Source organism: Cupressus sempervirens, chromosome 3, assembly GCF_028749045.1.
Source record: "Cupressus sempervirens isolate cs-2001-9-10 chromosome 3, ASM2874904v1, whole genome shotgun sequence".
Classification (NCBI taxonomy): Eukaryota; Viridiplantae; Streptophyta; class Pinopsida; order Cupressales; family Cupressaceae; genus Cupressus; species Cupressus sempervirens.
This window is the reverse complement of record NC_143120.1, coordinates 908,974,306-908,988,284: the sequence shown is the minus strand read 5'-3', so window position 1 is coordinate 908,988,284 and position 13,979 is coordinate 908,974,306.

The following is a 13,979-nucleotide window of genomic DNA, read 5'->3' as shown; positions in this document are numbered from 1 at the left end:
TTTACAATCTTTGATATCATCAAATTCTTCATAACTTAGGGCAGATGAAATATCTATCATCATGTTGTTGTGAGCCTTCTTTTCAGCAATATCATTGACAAATAATGTGCCAGAAGGTTTTGCATATTTTTCATCAAGGTACTTCAATCCTGTATCACCAATAGAAGCAAGATGAAGTCTCATCAATCCCTACCATGCTACGAAGTTGTCCTTGTTAAGTCTTGGAATTTTCCTTTTGTAAGACATCCTAATCTTTAGCTTAGATCCTTGAAATCTTTTCCTACGAGCACAAAAAGCTTTGATACCAATTGTTGGAATTATAGATGGAGTAACTAAGAAGTGGAGGGGGGGTGGGGGAGGGGCGTGAATCAGTTACCACAAAAACAAATCCACAGATCCTTTAGATGTTAACAAGTTACTGTTGTCACTTAGTAAACATTTACAAAAATGTTGTAACTTGGTAGATTAACTTGTTACTGATCTTTATGCATTCATAATTATTAAGATGCATGCAAAAGTAAATAACATGAACACAAGAGACACAAGATTTAATTTGGAAACCCAATATGGGAAAAACTACCAAGTAACTAGCTACCAATTTTCACTCTTCTAAAGTGAGCCCTGTTAGGAGCCAACCTTGTTAAAAGTTACAAAACACATTGTTAGGTGTGACCTTGTTAGAGGATTTAATCACCCTATTAAGAGCGGCCTTGCTAGAGGTCTTTAGAAAAATTCAATTGAACTGTCAACTTGTTAGAGGATTTACAAAGTGGCTGCTAAACCAACTCTGTTAAGAAATTTTGGAATCATTGCTACAATGGTTAGAAAGTAACAATGAATTGACCTGAATAAGATGCAACTGAATTTTCTGATTACAAATCTCTATTCTGCACCATTAGATCCTCCTTGATCAAATATAGCTTTGTTGCTCCTTAATGATCTCTGATCATCCTTCAAAATCTCTCTCAATAATCAGTCCTCCTTCACATTCATATCAAATCAATCATCATCACACACTTAGAATTTGCAACTTGACCTCTTATATATACCATTCAAATTATCAAGTCAGCTCATTCACAAGTTACATTTATTAATAAACCATACATCAGTCGGCTACAAATATTATATTAAAAAAATAAACTTTATTTTCTAAAATAATGAAATCCTTCATTGGCTGACCCTGCTCGATAAACACTACTCCAGAAATAATTTCCTGAGTTAACCATCTCAACTTGGTTAACACTATAAATTCTACAAAATCCTTTGGCTATCGAGTGAACTTGGTAAGAACTGCATTTCTTTTGCTAACTGTGAGAGCTTGGTAAGCACTATCCTCTGCCATACATTCCTTTGATACTGACTAAGCTTAATAGATATTGAATTTCCTTCTTTACTAACCTTCTAAGCTTAGTAGACTCTATCTTTTATCTTGCTAACTAAGCTTGGTAGACTCTAACTAATAACTGATATGACATTTTTGTAACATCAAAGACAACACACAATTGAACAATTGTATCCAACAAGCTCCAAATGACTTTTTTCTTGGCTTGCACTAACTTTGCTTAGCATCTTCTATCAACTTGGTCAGGCTTAGCAAATGAACTTTGTCCAATCTTTTCCTTCTAAACTTTCTTAGTGTAGCCAATCATTTTGTAACCTCAAAATAGATCATCAATACATTATGTTATCACTGTCTTAACTGATTCTTACACTTCAATACATAATCATAACTCAACCTTTCCTCTAGGTAATTTTGTTACATCTTGTTGATCAAATCCTTCTCATCAATCAACTAAGTGATAGTGCTTGAAACATATAAGTACTTGTCTTACCAGCATATAGCAGGTTTGACATCAGTGAAAAAATAATGATTTAAAACACTTCTTCAACAATTCTCTTACTTAAATGATCTTTTCAATCATATATCAACAATCTCACTCTTTGGAATTGATGGCAAACCAAACATATCAACCACTCAAACAAATGATGAATAACTTGTTCTATCAAACTAACTAGGTTAAAATAGTAAGGCAATACCAAAAATAAATCTTGTATCTCCCCAACCTCATCCTTGTCAACTCATAACACTACAATGATGTGAATGCTACACATAAACTTTATGCATACAACAAAGCAAGTAGTTATCTACAAAAAATTGGTGAAGAATAAGTTTTCTAAGCTATCTAACTACATCAAGTATGCACCCATTGTCATCCAGTGGGACAATTTTGGGAAAGGTCTAACTATCATCCCTCTCTAATTTATTGAAAAATAATTTAGATAATTCAATTTTTTAATATATATTTTAGAAAAAATCCTTGTAATAGAAATTTTTTTTTAACTCTTGTGACTTGACAATTTGAGGAAATCTCCACAACGTTTTCATGTACAATTATGGTAACTACCACATCTACCATATAGAGAGCAGTACTCAAACTATCCTACCTACTTTTTATATTGCACTAGAAATTGTTATGCAGCTCCAAAATATGATCCCTCCATGAAAAATAAATATAACATGCTACTAAATGTCTCTCATCTCTTTGAGACTATAAGCTTGTGGCTGTGTGCCATGTAACCTCCAAAATAGTGGCAATGGATACAACTGCATACTAGAAAGCTAAAGTTTCTTGCATCTCATCTAACTCAAACTCTTAGAATCTTAACCACACAGTAGATGCCAATGTCCTCTACAAGGGCTCTTATAACTTCATCACCATCAGCATCACCAAGTTTAGAAAATCAATTAGCATTGAATGTATTCCCAAGTCCTATAGATGATTAGAGATCCATACCTAGAAAAGGTAAATATTTGCAAGTCCCCCTTATAGCTAGTCAGCTCTTGGGTACATTCTTTTTTTAGTTCCTTCCAATGCGTTGAATTACTCTGGGGGGTACATGCATTTTTTAAATCCTTCCAATGGGTTGCAAGGTGCATACATTCAAAATGGGGTCTAATAAATTTTTTTTAGATGCTGATTATTAAATCAATTGGAAGAGAAATAGTAGGGTCAAACCTCCGCTATGGCTCAAATTGGATATTTGGTATCTTACACTTCCTAATCTTTTTGTGCTCAACTACATATTTTGACATTTAAATTGAAGAATTTCTCTCTTATTCTTTCTACTAAATTCAATTTCTTAGAGAAAGACTACTCATTGATGAGGTGGAAATGGTATTGATTTGTGGGGAACATTTGATTTGTGTTCACCCATGAATTATTCAAAATTTAAATTTAGGAATCATCTTATCTATATAGGCAATTCCATAAGCTCAAGTTTGTGTTGTACACAAGAACTTAGACCTAAAGCCCTTGGTATGGCCTGTTACTCTTACAAGGACTATTTTTGAAGAGGATTCTGTAATAGGGAGTGAGAGACCAATGAATATACATATCTACAAACCTTTCACCAGTTAAATTCATAACGTGTGACATGTAAATTTTCATAAATACTCATTCCCAAATTATTTCTTTAAAGACATTGAGAAATACCTAATTTTTTGGATAACACAATTTGCTTAGCATTAAGCAACAACTAGTTATTTTAAACCAATACTATTCAAATATAGTATCGAAAAATATTTTAAAGAAAATAGATTGCACAATCCAAGACACACCATTACCAACAACATAACATATCTCTAAAAACTACTATGTTTGCTAAGAAAGGATGTCAATGTCATTGTTTAAAAGCTAAAGCCATCATTTTTAGAACACAAGCATCTGGGTTTGCAAAATGGTTCCATGGTTTCCCAATTTGTATTTTTGTGTACTCAAATATGTAAACTATAGTTACATTTTGCACAAGAAGGATTCTAAGAACTTTAGAAACCTAAGGGGAAAAAAAAGGATCAGCTAAGCATAATGTTAAGTGTTACGGTTGAAGCATATTTTTGCTAAGTTTTACTTTAGATTTTATGTCAATTTGTTTGGTTCATCTTCAATGGCTAGGGTAGAAGGTAGATGCACATCACACAACATTTTAATTCAAAGATTAATTCATAACAGAAAGTTTTGAATTCCAAATAGACATTCTAAAGTAAATTTTGAATATAGAATTACATGTTAATCAACAAGGTTCGAATTCAAAAGAAATTGATAGAAAGGAGAATGGGAACTTGAAAAAATTTGCTCTCATCCAAGCCCTTTCCCCATCTCCAGTCACTTCCCTTCATGCCCTGATCCTCTTTCTTTTATCCATCATGACAAAGTAAATAACCTAATTCCCCCCAACACTGCAAAATGAACGTTACAAAATTATACGAGCCTTACAAAATTGTACCCATAATCACTACAAAATGAGCCCCAATATTACCTGCAATTTTTAATAATACCCTATGTGGGAATGAATCCCAACCTGCATAATAAGAATAATAACATACTTAATAACATACCTTTTCTTTGTTATGACCTGAGTTGGTCAAAATTTCAACCAACTTGGGAAAACTTAGGACATTTTCGACAAACATAGGGATGAAAACCAAAAGAAAAAAGAAATCATAGCTTTGGTCAAAAATTTTGGTAGAAAAACAAGTGAAAATGTACTAGTGAAAGGATCTTGAAGGAAGATCATGCCACCATGATGGCTAGATCTAGGATTTTGAATGATGAATCTTGAATGCTTGAACCAAATCCCTTTAGAGGCTTGAATGCTTCAATCCTTGATCTTCAATGGAAAAATTGAATGATAGAATTCTTGCTCACTTGAAAAGTAGGTAGTTTCTCATTGATACTAGATTTTCTCATGAAAAAAGCAGATAATTGCTCCTCAAAAAGTCCTCAATTGATGGATGTAAAGTAGATCTCAAAATGAGGGAAGAAGGCTTCCTTATATAAAGATCTAGGGCACTAACTCCTAGAGAAGGCTGACATAGGATAATTAAATCCCATTTAACCATAATCCCTAGGAATAGACCTAGATAAAATGTAATTTAAGAGTCTACTATTCTGAAACCCAAAACAACCGACTTGGAAGCAAGAAAAAAAACTTTTTGAAGCCTGACATCCCAAAACTTCTAGAAATCAAAATGGGACCTGGGGTTGGGGACAAGGCCAACCCTACCCTAGGTTAGGGTCAAGGGTATCCTTGACCTAGGTCAGGGTCAAGGTTGACCTTAACCTAGAAGGTCATCCTTGACTTAGAGGCCAAAGTCCTTAGATTCATAGAGCAATTTGTCAAAAATAGGCTTGAAATAGAGAGAGAAATAGAATAGGATGAAAACTACTAGATCTATGAAAAAACCCATTCAAGGTGCTTGACATGACCCCAAACCACTTACTTAGAGGGCTAAATGCTCTTAACATGAAAGTGCTTCCATTTTAACATGATACATTAACCCCCACTTTAGTAAGTGTATGGACTCAATTCAAACTCTTAGTAAAGGAAGAAAAGAAAGAAGAGATCCAAGTGGATTCATAATGAGATAAAATAATAGTTAGATAAGGACATAAGCCCCAAGCTAAAGATTCTAACTCAACATACACACACGAGGGTGCAAAAACAAAACAACATAAAGGAAAAAGGTTAGTACAAACAAACAGAAATCAACTAGCACAAGAAACCTTGCTAAGAAATACTTCTCACACTAATATCATATTTGGAAAGCTAACATAAGAACATAATGTTGGCATTAAGTTAAGTTTGTTATTAGTGACAACACTTATTTAGATTATGTATGGTTACTGAGCTCTTTGATCAATCTCTAGTGTTTACCAAGTAGTTCAGTGTTTGTCATGTAATTCAGTGGTTACCAAGTGAATTTAGGCAGTGTGAAGACCAACAATTCTTGCCAAGTAGTTTAGTGTTTTCCTAGCTTCGTAATGTCCACCAACTCATCAATTCTTGTGAAGCAAAACCAATGTTAACTAAGTGCTGAGATGATTAGTGTTTATTGAGTGAAGGCATGGTAAACATGAATGCAATTTTCATCGAGTTACACTGTATCTATCAAGTCACCAGTGTACACTAAGTTCAAAACTACTTTGAAGTGATTAGTATAGACTGAGCCTCTACTTCTATCGAGTGCATGATGATGCCGAGTAATGACAGTGGATTTCGTGTATAGAAAGTTACCAAGTCAATTTTCAGAACCTGAGTTTCTACATTTGGGCTGACTTAGTAATATTAGTGTCAACTTGTGTATTGGCTAACCTTGTAATTATGTGAATTAGGTTGGCATATATGTAGTGTATTGTATCATACCCAAGTGCAGTAATTTTTGAGAAGAGAGAATGCAAATAAAATGAAAAGCATGCGAAGGTGAATCACTAGCAGATTAAAGTATATTGGAAGGCTATTTTTAGTAGTAGCAAAGTTACATCTATCATGTAAAGGTGATCAGTATTTCAAGGATCTTTATCAAAAATTTAGTTGTAAGTCAAATTTATTGTTTCATCCTAAGAGGTAAATCAACTTCAAATCCTTTAATAGGGTAGACTTAACAGTCTTTTCTTAAATCTCTTTACCGAGTGCATACTTCATTGTATGTTTGTAAAACCTGTAACAAGGTGGACCTAGTAGGCCTAATTGCTCCTAATAGGGAAAATCATCAGAAGTGATCATTGTAAGCCTTAACAAGCCAACTTTATGCTACAATATTGATTTTTTGTGGGTACCATCCCCACCCCAATTTTACTTTCTATTTGGAAGGTTTCTGGGTCACCAAATATCGTGTTCAAAATGTTTTATGCTTTTAGTTTCTCATGCATGCAATAGATTAGATCTATGATAATTGGATTATGTTATTAAGTGCTGAAATTGTTAAAAGTTTTGAGGTTACCGATTCACCCCTCCCCTCTCAGTAACCTAGCTAGTCCTGAATATTTCCAACACATAAGTTATTATATAATAAAGACAAGAGCAACACTATAAATAAAATAACTTTATGATTCAATCCTACTAGAATAAAAAAAAAGAAAAAAAGAAAAAGAAGAAGTGATTACCTCACCCAATAAGATGCCCACCTTACCATGAATCGCCAAAAGAGAGGGAGAGCCAAAGAGGTGGCCAAACTTGATAGTTCACCCATAAACTATTCTTGCAATTGTAAATGTGTCTTCTGACAGCTTGTGGAATATTCATGGATCCAACCTCCTATATTACTATGAATATGAAATGTGTGTCTTCTCAGGATTTAGCAACTTATGTGTTTTACCTTTTAAAGATTTAGCATATTGAAAATTTGAAAAGGTGCATATCTCTTCAAGATTTAGCAACTTACGTGTGTTACCCTTAGAGGATTTATCAATGTGTGTCCCTTTAGGATTTAACAACTTATGTGCACTACATTTAGAGGATTTAGCATATATATAAAATGAAAAATGTGTATCTCTTTGGGATTTAGCAACTTATGTGTGTTACCTTCCAAGATTTAGCATATAAAATAAAAACTATAGTACAAGGGAGAGCCTATATATGCCCCCTCCTTATCATGGCTATCTATGAGGCATGATAAGGAAGAAGAAGAGAATACCTATTTCACAATGTAAGGAGATATCATGTTAACAACAATGTACACTATATTCTTAACAAGGGATATTGACCCCTACATTCAAGAGTATAGATAATCATGAAAAGGATATGTCACTTATGGAAAAAGGATTCCCAAAGAAAAAATATCCTATCAAAAAGAACCCCATCATAGAGGAGTGCTTTTAAATAAAAATCAGCTTTCAAATCAAATAGGAACAAAGATTCAAGCATCAAGCCCCCTCCAAGGATGAAGAAAAATAATCTTTGGAATGAGGAAAACAACTCTAATACAAAAACCTCTTATAAAAATATTATCCATAGTCAAAACATAAATCAATATGAAGAAATAATATTGCAATATAAATAAGTACCACGAAGCTAAGGAAAGTAGTTCCATAGAGAAAGAGAAAGAAAGGAGAACCTTGCCCCCAAGGGAGGAAGACAAGAGATACTTGTGCAAAACAAATTTGATAGAAAAGATATCTTGAATAGACTCTATGAATTATTTAAACATAATAGAAAACCATAGAGAGATAGAACAAAAAGAATACTGATTAAGCTTAGGGCACAAAATATGCTAAAATCCTAATGGATCTTAGAAGACTGGATGAAAATACACCTCTTGCCCCCCAGTCCAAAGAAAAGAGGAGAAGAGATCTATATTATATCAACAGGAGGAGAATCCCCTATATCAAAATTATGAAGGAATTGTAAAACTACATGAGAGTGAGATATAATTCCTAAAGCAACTTGTTCACAAACATACAATTTAAAATGTCTACAATCAACAAGTAAGTGTATATTACAATAATGAAAAAGACATTTGTACTTGGATAAGGCATCTTTTGGATTAGGTTTAAAGATTTCTTTTTTGGAATTTATTAATTCAATATACACCTATTTATCCACCTCTTGACAAATATTAGAGTTATCTAAAGTAGGTGTAAGAAGAAATTTATGTAGGGGAGGATGATGATTTACATCACCCACCTTGAATTGAGATTTAGAACAACCAGCACCATACAATCCAATTTAGAGGGTAAATGAATATGCTACTTAATAACATGCTCATTAACTCTAGGCTCTAAACCTTTGTAACCTTGTTTAGTGATCATCATATATCCTGTAGTGTACGTATCATGTAAATGTTCTACAAGAGATGATTGTTTATCATGCTTATGAGAAAATGTTGTATAAGACAAAATAATAGGTTTAGAAGAAGTATTTTTACTCTTTCCCATAATATCATCATTAATCAAAGGAGAAGGTAAATCAAAGAAGTCTTGCAAATCTATATTCTAAACTATAGCTTGAACCTCGTCAAAAATATGAGAAGAACTAGGGTCAAGAGATGGAGAATTAGGCATCAGATTAAGAATAATAGGATTCAGATTAGGAAGAGTAGGAGATGGTGTATTAGCTACCAAATCCTTCACATAATCCAAAAGAGAAATAAGTATACCACATGAATTATTAAGGAAAGTTTTAAATATAAAAAGACTAGTATCAGTTAATTTCACAAAGGCATAAGCAAGAATAGAATGAAAGATCATGAACATAATAGAATGAATGATACTCTCATAAACATCAAAATTATGGTAAAGAGATGCTAAAAGAAAGGTAATAAGGAACATAACCACACACCAAAGCATCTTCATCATATTCATAGTAAACAAAATGCAAGAAATGTTTTTTGTATTTTATGGAATATATAGAATTTTTTTTTTGTATTTTTGAATTTTAAAATTTAAGAGCATAAACTAAATCTAAAATTAATGCAAGAAAAGACCTAATGAATGAAAGGAAATATAACACCACAAAGTGCAATTGGGCATCTAATTCCACAAAAGAAAAGAGGGTAAGCATGTTGGGTTCACCAAAATGAATAGAAATAAAATGGAAAGCCTCTTCACAACCCAAATTTTCAAAAGGAATGATCCAAATTGATTAAACACAAGAAGGTGTTCAATGCAGAAATGGATAAAGTGATGAAAAATAGGGAGAAAGAGGGGAGGGGGGGGGGAGGGTGGGGGGGAGATGTTATGTGTGATATTTCTATTATTGGAGAGTACATGCTTAAAACTTGAAATAGATAAAAGACAAATACTAACATTGAATCTAGAAAATGGTGATTTCTAATGTCTGTATGAAGTTTCTAAAAAATCTACAATTGGTTTCGAATTAGAAATGTCAAGGCAGAGAAAACCAAGAAATATTTTATCTTTCTAAAGGGAGGTCAACCTTGACACTATTGGTAGGGCACAATCTTACCCTGGGGCACAACTGTACCCCAAAAAGTTGACCTTGACCTACACTGCTTTGACAAAAATTTTGTTTGCGGATCATGCAAGTTTGACAAAAAGGGTATCTAAATCTACTCTCCAATTCATTGTTCCACACCTATATATGCAAGAAAAATGGTTTTATTTATTATATTAGGGGTTTACCTCAATCAGACCCTAGTTTGGAATCAAACTTAATAATGGAATTGAAATAGAGAAAGCTAACAAGTAGTAGAAGTAAATCTAACAATGAAGCTAGTGGTCTAATTTTTCACAAGGCAGTTTTTTTCTAAATTTAGATATAAAAATCAAATAAGGGTTTGGTTTTTTATGTAGCTTTAACCCTAGGTGAAACCCTACTAAAATAAAATCTCATGTCCCAAATGAACATGTTAGGTTTGTTGCTTGTATTTTTCAAATGTTTTTTGGGCAAGCAATTTGTTTTCAAAATAATTTTTTTTCGAGAAAATCTTTTTAAAATTCAAACTTTTCAGTCTTTTCTTCTTGAGTTTTTCCTACCATCAGATCTTTCCTAAATCTATGGTGGTCTTCATGTTGCATTGTAAAGTTGTGAGTGTTTTATCCTACACAACATGGCGACCATTGCGAAATAAAAAGATGGTGATGGAAACAAAAAATGTAGCTCTAGTTTTTCATTATTTTAAAAGTTCTTGGTGGTCAGGTTGATGTCATGAGCATCAACATTAGAGAAAAAAACTAGGTGGAATGTGCTTATTTTCCATCACCGGTTTGGAAAAATTTTGGGAGGTCACTATGTCACAACTAGAAAATGCAAGAGCCTTGATGAAAAAAAGGAAATGTGGTAACATTTAAAGGGTGGGTCCCAAGAGTCTCTTAGTCAGTGATGAATCAGATATCTAGTGTGACACATTGGCATTAGTTAAAGCATGTATGTTAGAGGTCACCATGTCATGACCAAAAAATCCATGTTAAGTGTCAGTAGTGACATAACGCCTTACCAGAAAAGACAAAACACGACAGGGCTCAATTTTATGGTGTTACAGAAAGGATTAAAATATCATATGGTTTGCCACATCGTCAAAATATTGCCACATCACATATGACATAGTAACGCACTAAAGAAAAGGGCGTATGAAGATTTAAGACCATCATATCAGATTTAATCAACAATTATCGCTAAGTCATTATGAGGACTTGGTCTTTTTTTTGGGGGTAGTGACATAGCAACCTAAGAAAGAAAAGGAGGGACCCACCATAGTCACACTAAATCACTGATCAAATACACATCATCAGATTGAAGTGGAATTGATGATGGTCATTATATCATGTAAAGAATGTGCTCACCATTTAAGCATGGCAACATAAGGAGAAAGTGACACATGTCCACGAAGTGCTAGTGGGACAAGTCCAAATTGCCAGTAGTGAAAGAAAAGCTTATATGGAGAAAGCTAATTGGGTTGACTTCCAGCTTGGTGAGTGGAAAGTGAGTCATTCTTGTTTTTATTCCTAGATTGTCAAATTTTTCTCAGATTGACGACATATTTTCAAAATTAGAAGGTGCTACCACTCTGTTCTCCTTATAGTTCATTCATGAAGGTTTAAAACTCCTCGTACAAACCAAGAATAGAGTATATTGTAGAAAATATTGTCATTTCTTTTATACATGAAAAAATCTCTAGGCTTTCAAAGAATTTAGAGCTACTGAGAATTTGCACTGGGTGACCACAACATGAAAGATTTGCAACTTGTCCACAAAATATTGTAGAATTGTCGGAGGTAGCAAAGAGTCAAAGTAAGTTTCTGTTCTCACCATATACATTAAAGTTTTCTAGTTTTTTTGCAAATTCGTTCACTATGCCTCCAAAGAAGGTTTTCTTAGGGTAGGTTGATTATTTTTCTAGAAACATACATGATGACCTCCTTGAATTGTTGCCTGAATCCACTAATGAATCTGCCCAAGTGAAGAAATTAACCACTCTGAACCCTAGACTCAAAATTATTGATGGATTGTATGATTAGGGAAACTAGGTTAGGGATGCTAAGACTTCTCAAATAGGGCTTGTTCTTTTCAAAAAATGGTTCTTAGAAAGGAAGTTGGTTGCCCCTCATGGGAACATCTAGAACTTTGACCTAGGAAAACTAGTGGTTCCTAGTGTTTTCATGGATTATGACCTATCAGAGGTCATTGCTAAAAATTATGACCCAAAAATCAGATTAGTGAGGAGGTTGGATGGTGAATGTCTCATCACCATAAGCCCTAAGGAGATTCAAGAAGTTTTTGGTCTTGAGCCACTATTAGACTATCATATCCCTATTGATCTACAAGAATTAGAAAAAGAATATATATCTAAGAGGGATAAGATCAGATAGGGTGCATTAAGGGCACACACAAGCACAATTGGGAACTAACCAGTGATCACAAAATCTATTAAACAACCTTTTAAGAAGGAATATTTTACTTCCTAGGTTGTGGAGATATATAGAACCTTGTGTAGGGTTTATAGTGAGAATGAGCAGAATTTTATGCCTATAAGTTTTATGTATATGATGGCTCAAATTTCTTCTTTTGGTGTTGACATTCTTTTTTATTTTTCCTCATACTTAGTAGAAGAAATCCATATAGGTCTAGTTGGAATAGCCAAGGGCAAGGTGGAAAAAACTTTTGGTCATTATTCACTATTGCTGTATATATTCTTGTTTAAAGGTGTAACATATTTTGGCAAAGAAATGGATTTGAACAGGGAACAGGAGGGAGAAGCTCTACCAATTCAGTTGTGGAGTGTAGATATGACTTGGGATGAAGAAAAGGCTAGTTTTGTCAGGTTTGATAGGTATTTTTCCTCAAAGTTAAGGTGCCTTTTATTAAGTGACAATCTCAGAGTTCTTAAGGCACTAGTAAATTCTATCAGACCCATGGATAAGTCCTCTAGTTTGAAAGTCTCACATAACTAGGGAGACATTATACCATACTCTATTTCTAGTATGTTTAGAGTTTATGATTTCAAGGGGACTCCTCATGTATTGCCCTACTAGGTGCCTCTAAAGGTGGGGATAGCTGAGATACTATGGAAGATGGGAGCAATGGAGGAAAATTATTTGGTAAAACAACAAAGAGGCTCAATTTTCCCAACTTGTACTGTAGTTCACTAGTTTGTGTTCACAAAGGGTGGTCGGTTGATTTTACACAAATTACTAGATTAGTAAAAGATGGTAGTATCCCATCCCTATTTTTGTGATACTAAGGTATTCTATGATTTTCTTTTTAGACATAGGGCTAAGCTTGGTTCTATAAAGCATGAGCCATATTACCCTGAGGATATAATCAGAAATGAGTTCTCATTGTAGGAGCAAGAGACCAAGAAGAAAAAGTGGAGGGTTTTCTCAAGGGTTTTGGAATTTATTAATTATTTTGACAAAGATTATGCACCTCTTGGTAATACAGTAACAGAGGCAGATAGAATCAATAAACTCATGATTACCTTTCCTGAAACAATGGAAACCATGAATGAGAAATACAATTCTTTATTTATGCATATCTAGATAAGGCCAAAGAGGTTATGAAGAGATTGGAATTCACTCCCAATATGGGAACATGACAATTGATTGTCCAAAAAGGTCAGGTTATAATTTGATCTAGAATAAGGAGACCACTATGGATAAAGGAAAACAAATAATAAGATTCACCAACATTGTCTTGGAAGAGAGACCTAATGAGCCCTCCCTAAGAGGTAGAAAATAATAAAAGAGCATGGTCCTCCCATTGAGGAGTATTCACCTACCCAATCCCTTTTGTAGATTGGAGAGGAGTAGTTCACTAGGGAGAAAGTTGAATAGATGGGGTCCCAAGGGGGAGTATTTATTACCCAAGCAGAGCTGGATGAGGGAAACCCTCAAGAGCCTCCAATGCCAAGCCTCGATTTGACAATGGAAAATTATAGAGGAAGGGGATTGGACCCTATAATAGAATAAGCCAACCATGAATTTTTGTTAGATGACAATTTTGTTAAGTCAAGAGCTTTTTACCAATTTGCATGGAGATCAAATATAGGCAAATATGAGGAAAGGTGCAATAAGTTGAGGACTGAGCACCCATAAATGGAGGAGGTAGCTAGAAAAAGCCAAATAAAAGATGAAATGATGCAAGAACTCCAAAACATGGCCCCTGAGGAAGGGAGACAATTGGTGAAAGCATCAAGTGTTTTGCTGCTACCCAATTGGGATATAGCAGATGCTTTAGTTTTC